This window comes from Chrysemys picta, chromosome 3 (genome assembly GCF_011386835.1).
Source record: "Chrysemys picta bellii isolate R12L10 chromosome 3, ASM1138683v2, whole genome shotgun sequence".
In the NCBI taxonomy this organism is placed as follows: Eukaryota; Metazoa; Chordata; order Testudines; family Emydidae; genus Chrysemys; species Chrysemys picta.
The window spans coordinates 120,531,034-120,542,087 of record NC_088793.1 but is presented as its reverse complement, the minus strand read 5'-3'; positions in this window follow the sequence as shown (position 1 = coordinate 120,542,087).

The following is an 11,054-nucleotide window of genomic DNA, read 5'->3' as shown; positions in this document are numbered from 1 at the left end:
AAAGGGAATATATTTGTGCTTAGGCTTGTGCATCCAGTGTGCCTTCTTGGTGGCTAGTAAGAGGTAATAAGATCACAATTATTCCTTTGAGGTCATGGATTAGTCCAGGAAAGGAGAGACGAATTAGGTGGCCCATGCTAGGAGATTCCCTATGCATCTACCAGGAGGGGGGAAGAGAAGAGATGGAGGGCAGGGAATAAGTCAGTTCAGCCTGCTTATGGAGCTACAGCAATAACTGCAGTTGTGTATCCAGTTGTGTATCCCCACTCTATCACTAAATTGTTTTCTTCCTAACCAGGAGTCAGATTCTATTCTATTCATGTTCTTAAAACAATGCCCATCCCTGACTTATGTGAGCCCTGGGGCCTTGACAATTTGTCATATGGACTAACCTCATTCCTTGGATTTAAGCAAGTTATGTTAAATGATCACATTAATTTACATTTTGATAAAACAGCCAAAGTTTTATGGGTGGGGTAAAACATAGGAATACTGTTAACTTTCTATAGCACTTTATGCTCTAAAAGAAGTTGGTGCCTAACTTCCCTTAGGCTACCATTTTTTCACAGAGGCTTACAAACCATGCTTTATTTGGTTATGTTGACTGAACTGTAAAACCCAGCTCAGCCCTTTGGCCCCCACACCAGTCAGCTGATTCCTGGGACAAGGGACCAGGCTGGATCAGAGGTGCTGGAACAATTTTTATAGTGGGGTGCTGAGAGTCAGTGAACCAATCTGTAAACATAGGATGGAAACCACTTCAAGCCAGGGGGTGCGCACTTCAGCACCATGGGCTGGAATGGTGGTAGTGCTGGAGGGTCTGGCTGGAGTCAGGGGACAAAGAGACTTGGCTGGGGCGGCGCATGACTACCATGATGGGGTGAGAGGCTGAAGATCCTTCCTCACTGGAGTGAGAGAAGATAGGAGCCCAAATGATTGGACAACAGTATATGATTCACATAAAATAGAATAAAAAATAGAAAAAATAATACATTTATAAAAAGTGCAAAACAAATTTAAAATAGTAATAATGAATAAAATACAAAAATATTAACAGACTTAAAAAAAGTAAAATAATAAAAACTGAAAAATAAAAGAATTGTAAAATACATAAAAACCATAAAAGGGGAAATAAAATTAAAAGAAACTTTATATATATATACAACAATAAAATAAAAAAGGAAATACAAGTAAAATATATTAAAAAGGTAAAAATATAACTATTAAGAAAAAACACACACACAAAAAGAAAGAAAAAAGAAGTACAATTGTAAAACCGAGGGCGAGAGTCCATGGGGCTTGTGCTCCTATATCATAGGTGAAGAGCTCTGATGTGTGCCCCCGTGTCCCCCTCTCTGTCCCCCGTGTGGACAGAGCTAGACAGCAGTCTCACTCCAGCCATGCGGCCACCCCAGCCTGGGAGTGAGGGGCGGTGCCCTCCCGGGCTTCCGGACCCACAGACAAAGCCCGGGGGGAAACACTCCCATTTATACTTGCTGGACACAAGGCTCTTGCTCGTGTTGTACAGGAGGCTAAGCAACCCCCCTGTTATACACTGAGCAATGAGGGCTCCCTCTGTGTGGGGCAGAGGCGAGACCCTGCGCTCCAGGGACGAGGTAGCTGGTGGACAGACCCCGCCGGAGTGGGGAATGTCGGCAGGTGCCACTCTGCCTTGGACGGAGTCATCTCCACTTGAGCAAGCGAGACTCCCCGCAACCGCCAGGCACCTCTTCCGTCAGTGGATGGTGACCCTAACTCCGAGAGAGACCCCCGGGAGAGCGAGAGAGAGACGGGGTGTCCCTCGGCTGGGCCCCCTGGGGCGAGATTCAGCCCAGCCGCAGCAGGGTACACAAGGTACTAGGTGGAGAGGGGAAGGAGAGAGAGAGCCAGGCTGGAGGCCTCCGGGCTCTGCTCCCCTCTCTGCACCAGCCTGAGTCCCCCCACTCAGGACTTTTCCCAGCATGTACCCAGCTCTCCCAACCTTGTGTCATGGGTCCGGGCCAAGCCTTCGGAATGAGGGGAGAGAAAAGGGCAACGCTGCCTCTGCCCGGGCTGTGCAGGGAATCACCCCGCCCTTCTGGAACTACCTGTGGGGACCCAGCTGGGATTGTAGCTCATTGAGACTTCCAGAGCCTGGCCCCATTGCGGTCACTCCATGAGGTAGAACAGAAACACCTGCCTTTAAAATTCAACTGTATCTAGGGTGACCCCACCTGTATATCAAGTTCCGTAATAGAGGACACTGCTGCGGGGGGAGGGGGTGAGCTCGAGGGGGTATTTTGGGGTGCTGGAGGGGTGTGTGTGTACTGGGAGATGGTATTTGGGAGGTGCTGGACAGAGTATTTGGGGTGTGTAAGAGCAAGGGTGCCTCTCGGGACCGGGGGACCTCCCGCAGGCATGCTGCCAAAGGCAGCCTGACTACCGCCCTCAGGGCGACCGGCAGACAGCACCCCAGGCAGGCGCTTGCTGCGCTGGTGCCTGGAGCCGCCCCTGGTTGTCCCCCATAACGTCCATTCTTCTCCCACCCACACCCCATGGAGCACTCCCCTTTTCTCCCCCCCCAAGGAGCACCCTTCTTTCTCTCTCTCCTCCCCTCCGGCAGGGCTGCGTTGGGTGAGGTGTTGGGGGGGGAGTGGGAGGCTAGCTGGCTGCCTGCTGAGGAACGAAAGTGAAAGTAACTCACTTCCTCGGCAGCCAGCCAGGATTGGAAGGGTCACCCGTGGCTGGGCTGGGAATAGCCAGATAGCATGTGTGAAAAATCAGGACGGGGGGTTGGGATAGGGTGAGCAGATGTCCCACTTTTATAGGGACAGTCCCAATTTTTGGGTCTTTTTCTTATATAGGCTCCTATTACACACACACACACACCCATCCCCTGTCCTGATTTTTCACACTTGCTGTCTGGTCACCCTAGGTGTGGGTAATTGGTGCCTATATAAGACAAAGCCCCAAATATTGGGACTGGCCCTATAAAATCAGGACATCTGGATCTGGTCACCCTAGCTGGGGAGCGCGTCTCTCCCCCGGGCTGGCAGCGATCCATCTCAACCGGGGGGAGCTGCGCAGGGCAGGATGAGCTGCTGTAGCTCCATGGGTGCCCCGTCCCTGAAATCAGATGGTGTGCTAACTTCACCATGGTCCGTGGGGCTGGCGGTGGTGCCCATTGGCGTGTGATCGGACCTGAGGGTTTGCTGCTGCTGTTGCCACTCTGCACCCCAAGAGGTGGATTTTGGGATCCTGCAGTTTTCCACCTCTCTCCTCCTCTACTGCAGCTGTTGGACCAGCAGGCTGGCGGGTGAGCCAAGCATGAAAGCAGGACTGTGTTGCCATTTAGATTGTCATTTAACAACTTTGTTTGCCAAAAATGCTTGCTAACAATCCCTGAATTCAATTTCAGTATATTTTTTTTAAATCAATATCTTAGCCAAAAACAGAAAATTAAGTTGTTGACAATTATTTGTGACAAGTTTGGTTTGGGGCAGGGTGTGGGCCAGTTTTCATCAGAGACACAAAAAATGTTGACTGACTTTCCTATAGCCCTGTTACTGCTAAATAGAGCCCTCCAACAACTGTAATATGCTCATCCCCTTACTAGTGTATAGAGCAGGGGTCGGCAACCTACGGCACATGTGCCAAAGGTGGCACACAAGCTGATTTTTGATGGCACGCCGCGGCGGGCTGAGCAGCTCAGCCCACCGCCGTTCTGGGGTTCCGGCTGCTGCCCCATTGCCAGCCGGGGTCCCAGCCGCCAGCCCCACTCAGCGCCTCCTGCTGGCCTGGGGACCCCCAAGGAACCCCAGGCTGGCAACGGGCTGAGCAGGCCGGTGGCTGAGACCCCGTCTGAGCCACTCAACCCGCTGCCGGCCTGGGGTTCCATTCACTCAGCCGGCAGCGGACTGAGTGGGGCCGGTGGGGGGCTGAGTGGGGCCGGCAGCAGGCTGAGCAGGGCCGGCGGCTGGGACCCCGACTGGCAAGGGGCCGGCAGCCAGAACCCCAGAGCAGCAGCAGGCTGAGTGCTGCCAGCACCCCAGACTGGCAACGGACTGAGCCACTCAGCCCCTCCGCCGGTCCCACTCAGCCCGCCAGCGGCCCGCTCAGCCTGCTGCCGGCTGAGTGAATGGAATCCCAGACTGGCAGTGGGTTGAGTAGGGCCAGTAGCTGAACCCCAGACCGGCAGTGGGCTGAGCGGGGCTGGGTGGCTGGAACCCCAGACAAGGATCCCAGGCAAGGATCACACTAAATTGATAAGATCTGCATTTTAATTTGATTTTAAATGAAGCTTCTTAAATATTTTAAAAACCTTATTTACTTTAAATACAACAATAGTTTATTTATATAATATAGACATAGAGACCTTCTACAAATGTTAAAATGTATTACTGGTTTTAATACAGTAATTATTAAATTACTGTATTAAGGTACAGTGAACTTGGCACACCACTTCTGAAAGGTTGCCGACCCCTGGTATAGAGTGACCATCTGTTGTACTAAGATTCTCTTGCTTTTTTTCCCAGTGAGTCAGTATAGCTTTTGCCAGCCCAGAGGTTGGGCAGCCAATGTCTTACATTTTCACAATGTTTTGTCCAACTTTCATAAAGTAAATACATGGTTAATACGAGTTAAAAAGGGACACTTCCTTGTGAAGAATCTGTGTAGCAGATCATGCTAGAGCTGTGAAAATATCAGTTTTTGATGGAACTTTAGAGGCAGTGATTTATCATGTATTTCTGGCAGTGCCCAAAATGTGCTGCTATTGCTAATGTCTTTCCAAACAAAAATGAGGCACAATAGGACTTCTGTAACATTTCTGTGCTACCTTAATCTAGATGAGATGATTCTGTGCTGACTTCATTTTGGTCACTTTGTGCTTTACCTAGGAGTAAAACTAAGGGTTATATTTCCCCACTGCTTGGAAACCCAGCTTATTAAACTGGATAATGCCATTGATCTATTTACAGTAGAAGGTTGATATAGAGTTGTAACTAATATTAAGACTGATGCCCACTATACATTTAAAACTAAAAAGTGGCTTTGTAAAAATGACATGGGTTTCCAACTCTATTGTGTCTCAGTCAGGGCAGAGCGCCTTGTGAGGTTCTTCACACTAGCTCAAGGTCACAGCGCAAGAACCTAGAGAGTCTCCTGAAGCACGGTGATAGTTTTGATTTAAATGGACTTGAACTGTACGAAGAATTGAGGACACTGTCACCAATGTTGCCACATGCAAAATCGGTGATGGACATCGTACAGTTTATTCATACCAGCAAACTTGTTGACATATATCCTAATGTGTACATTGCCACTCATATTCTACCGACAATTCCTGTAACAGTAGCATCAGGAGAACGGAGTTTCTCAAAACTAAAGCTCATTAAAAACTATCTCCGTTCTACAATGAGTCAGGAATGCTTGACTGGTCTTGCTATTCCTGCAATCGAACAAGACATCACTTTGTCTTTGTCATACAATGACATTATTACTGCTTTTGCAGCCAAAAAAAGCCAGAAAGATTGCTTTTAATTAAAAACAAATCCTTGTTTCAATACCTCTTCATATAAATTTCCAATAAAATGTTGACAAATTAAAAAAATTATATTATTTGCATCATTCTGTCAAATCAGATTTTTTTCTATAGCGCTACTTCTTTAGTGCTAGTCCATCAGCATTACAGTGTGCTTAATTAAGTTAAACTGGGTTTAATAACATGCATGTGGCAAGTTTTCCAATACTGTAAGCTTATGTTTGTGTTGTTAAGAGCAAGTCAGGCACAGGGGCACCAGTTTAATAATCCCGCCTAGGCAGGGCCGGCTTTAGCAAGAGCGGGGCCCGATTCCTGGGGGCGGGGCTTGCTGCAAGCCCCGCCCCCAGGACCCGAGCCGCGCCGCGGGGGGGGGGGACCCGAGCCGCGCCGCGGGGGACGGGGACACCCGAGCCCCACCGCGCCGCGGGGGGGACGGGGACGGGGGGATCCGAGCCCCGCCGCGCCGCGGGGGGGACAGGGACGGGGGGACCCGAGCCGCGCCGCGGGGTGGGGAGACGGGGACGACCCGAGCCGCGCCGCGCCGCGGGGGGGGGGAGACGGGGGGACCCGAGCCCCGCCGCGCCGCGGGGACGGGGGGGGGGGGGGGAGCCGAGCCGCGCCGACGGGGGGGACGGGGACGGGGGAGCCGAGCCGCGCCGCGGGGGGGACAGGGACGGGGGGGAGCCGAGCCGCGCCGCGGGGGGGACGGGGACGGGGGGATCCGAGCCCCACCGCGCCGCGGGGGGGACGGGGACGGGGGGATCCGAGCCGCGCCGCGCCGCGGGGGGGACGGGGATGGGGGGACCCGAGCCGCGCCGCGGGGTGGGGAGACGGGGACGACCCGAGCCGCGCCGCGCCGCGGGGGGGGGAGACGGGGGGACCCGACGGGGGGGACGGGGACGGGGGAGCCGAGCCGCGCCGCGGGGGGGACAGGGACGGGGGGGGAGCCGAGCCGCGCCGCGGGGGGACGGGGATGGGGGGACCCGAGCCGCGCCGCGGGGTGGGGAGACGGGGACGACCCGAGCCGCGCCGCGCCGCGGGGGGGGGAGACGGGGGGACCCGACGGGGGGGACGGGGACGGGGGAGCCGAGCCGCGCCGCGGGGGGGACAGGGACGGGGGGGGAGCCGAGCCGCGCCGCGGGGGGACGGGGACGGGGGGGGAGCCGAGCCGCGCCACAGGGGGGACGGGGACGGGGGGGAGCCGAGCTGCGCCGCGGGGGGGACGGGGACGGGGAGCCGAGCCGCGCCGCGGGGGGGACGGGGACAGGGAGCCGAGCCGCGGGGGGGACGGGGACGGGGAGCCGAGCCGAGCCGCGCCGCGCCGCGGGGGGGACGGGGGACCCGAGCCCCGCCGCGCCGCGGGAGGGACGGGGGGACCCGAGCCACGCCGTGGGGGCTGCGCCAGGGGGGGGGACCCGAGCCGCGGGGACCGGGCCGGAGCCGGGCCCCGGGGGCCGGGCTGGAGCCAAGCCAGGCCAGAGCCGCTGGGGCCTGCGGGAACGGGCCGCGCCACCCCGGAGCCCTTCTCCCGCCCCCACCCCAGCTTACCTCGTGCTGCTGGCCCGCCCCTGCTTCGTCTCAGACTTCCCGCGAATCAGAGATTCGCGGGAAGCAGGGGAGGGGGCGGGGCGTGCAGGGCAGGGGAGGAGGGGGAAGTGAGCTGGGGGTGGGGCGGACAGCTGCAGCGCGGGGCCCTCTTGGCGCGGGGCCCAATTCAGCCGAATCGGCTGAATCGGCCTAAAGCCGGCCCTGCGCCTAGGGCACCATAAATCCTAAGGACGGCCCTGAGTAGTGGCCTGTGGGAGATTTAGAATGCCTTCTGGGAGCACAGGGAATTGTAGGAAAAGAGGTATCATTCTCCTAATTTGAAGGGCCACTCCAATAAGCCTCCAGGCACTAGTATAATTTTCAAAAAAAGAAGAACAGGAGGACTTGTGGCACCTTAGAGACTAACAAATTTATTAGAGCATAAGCTTTCGTGGACTACAAGTGGGCTGTAGTCCACGAAAGCTTATGCTCTAATAAATTTGTTAGTCTCTAAGGTGCCACAAGTCCTCCTGTTCTTCTTTTTGCGGATACAGACTAACACGGCTGCTACTCTGAAACTTATAATTTTCAAGTCTTTTTCTCAAAACAGTGGCTAGAGTAAATACTCAAGCCTAGATCCACAAAGGTATTTAGGCTCCTAACGTTCACTGAAATTACTGTGAAATCTGATTCCACTCTGAAATCAGTGGACGTTAGAAGCCTAAATACCTTTGAGGATCTGGGCCTTGGTTCTCACTCTTTGCTCAGCAGAGAATATTTTTGCTATATCTTTTGAAAAATAATTGTGAGGCATCAGGGCCATCTGTGGCAAGATGGCTGTGTGTGCTCCAGCAATGCCTGTAGATAACCACAGGCCAATCATATGTCTACACTGCAAAATTATGTTGACCTAAGTTATGGTGATGTACAGCCACCACAGTAATTAAATGGCTTTTGCATGTCCACACTATTCTTGTGTCGGTGGTGTGCCTCACCAGAAGCGATTGCACCAATTTAACTGTCAGTGTGGGGCGGCTTCTGAAAGGCAGCAACAGAAGATGTAAGCAACGCAGTGTCAACCTAACTACATCAACATTGATGCTATGCCTCTCATGGAGGTGGAGTTATTAAGTCAATGTAGTAAGTGAGTTATCAGCGGGAGCAACCAGGGCCGCTGCAAGGAAGATTTGCGCCCTAGGCAAAACTTCCACCTTGTGCCCCCCCCCAGCCCTGCGGCAGCTCCCCGCCCCCCCCCCCCCCGCCCTGAGGCGCCCCCCTCTGCCCTGAGGCACGTGCCCCCTCCTCCGTGGCAGCTCCCCTCCCCGGGGAGCCGTGCGGCAGCTCCTCACCCTAGCTCACCTCTGCTCCGCCTCCTCCCCAAGCACGCCGCCCCCACTCTAATTCTCCTCCCCTGCCAGGCTTGCGGCGCCAAACAGCTGATTGGCGCTGCAAGCCTGGAAGGCGGGAGAAGTGGAGCAGTGACGGTGTGCTCGGGGAGGGGGCGTAGCAGAGGTGAGCTGGGGTGGGGAGCCCTGCAGAAGCTCCCCCCCCTGCCCTGAGGCACCCTCGCGGCAGCTCCCCAACCCCCCCGGCCCAGGGAGCCGTGCGGCAGCTCCCCCCCAGCTCACCTCTGCTCCGCCTCCTCCCCGAGCATGCCGCCCCCGCTCTAATTCTCCTCTCCTGCCAGGCTTGCGGCGCCAAACAGCTGATTGGCGCTGCAAGCCTGGGAGGCGGGAGAAGTGGAGTGGCGACTGCGCGCTCAGGGAGGGGGCATAGCTGTAAAAAAAAATTGGGGGCACCGCTTTTTGGCGCCCCCAAATCTTGGCACCCTAGGCAACCGCCTAGTTTGCTTAAATGGTAGCACCGGCCCTGGGAGCAACATTTTAGTGTAGACGCTCACAGAGTTAGGTCGATGTAAGCTGCCTTACATTGACCTATCTCTGTAGTGTAGACCAGGCCCAAATAGTTAACAGTTGTTGTAATGGTCATGCACAACTACCTAAGGAGGAGTTTTCTCCATCTACTACTTGGCGATAATGTTCACTAGGGGGAGTGCCACTTTTGATCCTGGACTACAACCCTAGACTAGCAGGACCAGGGTGTCGTCAAGACCTGGGACAAACAATCGTAAATGCATAACCTCAAAATAAGAAACGACAATTGTTTATGGCTCTGGTGATGCTGCAAGCCCAGACCATAAGGTTGAGGAAAAGAGAGTGGCCAGTTGCCCTGTTGAAGCTGCCTGCTCAGATATTTACTGGTCAGCTGCCTGGGTACCAGTTTGGGATTGAGAAGTCTCCAGTAGGTGCTGTTATTGTGACTACGTGTGCAGCTGTACATCTTACGTTGCAGGTACTTATGATCAAGGTGGCAAATGTTGAAGAGATTCAGTGATTTAAATAATTTGGTTTTTCAAATGCTGCAGGAGCTATTCATGTAACTCATGCCCATAGTGCCCAGAGGTAAATTAAGAGAAGGGGTTATGAATCAATGGTGGCATAAGCATTAGTAGATCATCATGGCATGTTTCTGGAAGTTTACATAGGGTGGTCAGCCAAAGTGCACAATGCTAGAATTAAAAAAAAAATTAATAGTGGATAGATGGAAGCTTTCTACCTTTCGTCCCCAACAACATCAACATAAATGGTGTTTCTTTCCCCATTATGATTCTGAGTGACCCTGCCTGCCCACGTTTGCTATGGTTCAGGAAATTATTTTCAGATGATACAAATGTAGAGGTATGCCCAGTCAACTATTCAAACAACAAGTGGAAGATGGTGGTGGACTGTGCTTCTGAAAGACTGATTTCAATCCCTAGTTTAAAGTAGCCCAGATATCTGTACCTCTCACCAGCTTTTTTCTGGAGAAAGTGAGGGGAATGAAATGTAGGGCTGAAGTAAAAACAGACATTAAAAACTTCTTGTGAACTGCTCTTGTAGCAGTTCTTGGTGGTTGTCTAATCACTTTCAGTTCTCATTTTATATGAAAAACCCTAACCTAACATTTGTTTAGCAGCCTCTTGTTGTTCCAAACTCTCACTTTATTTTTTACAACTGAAAGTGAGTATGTCAAATAACCTTGAAACAACAGGCTGCAGCTGGGTTTATAGGAGAGCAGTCGTCCACAGAGCCCAGATAATTGGAAAAAATCATACATCAGTTTAAATCAATATACTCAAAATATTTAACACTTCTCTACTATTTATGTTAAAATCCTATGATTGGTTATTTTAGCCATTATTACCAACCCCTTTGATGTGTTAGGTACCTCTATCATGATCATTTTATATGGTGGAAGCATAATGGGGGGTAACATATGGAGTGATATGCTGTTACAGATGAGGGATTCCTCTTTAATCCTATACAAACAAGCATCAAGCAGAATATTTGCGGGTGATGCCTCTGCTAGAGGAGAATGGAGAGAATTTTGGAAGAGGAAAGTTCTGTGACAGTTGGGATGACACAGAATGTTAGAACGGCAGGGTTCCATGGCAGTTGGAGAGGAGGAGTGAGTGAGAGGAAGGTGAAGTGACAGCAGCAGGAGGGATCCCTGGAAGAAGAGATAGACAGGAACCAAGCTGGGAGGAAATGTTACTGGGAAGCCAGGTGATGTGTGTGAGCAAGAGGGAGTTCAAAGAGGGGAAAGTGATCAAGGTGAAGAAAGGAAAAGGGACAGAACAAAGGAAGGAACCCACACAGCAAGGGAGAGAAAGTGAGAGCAGAGAAAGACAGATGTACAGACTGACAACTACGTGGGCAGATCAGTGCCCTCTCTCTCACTGAGATGCCAGAGCCCCCGCCAACAGGCCTGCACGAGAGGTATCTGACACTGTTGACATGCCAATTAGGGTGCAGTATAACACTGAAATTTGCCAGCTCCAGGAGAAGACCAGAAAAGTTGGCATGACTCTCAATTTATCTAAAGTCCTAGGAGAGCTGGGGATTATATTTTTATCTATATATTGAAGTATTGTATTTTGGGGGCCAAATGCAATCTCAGAGAAGTA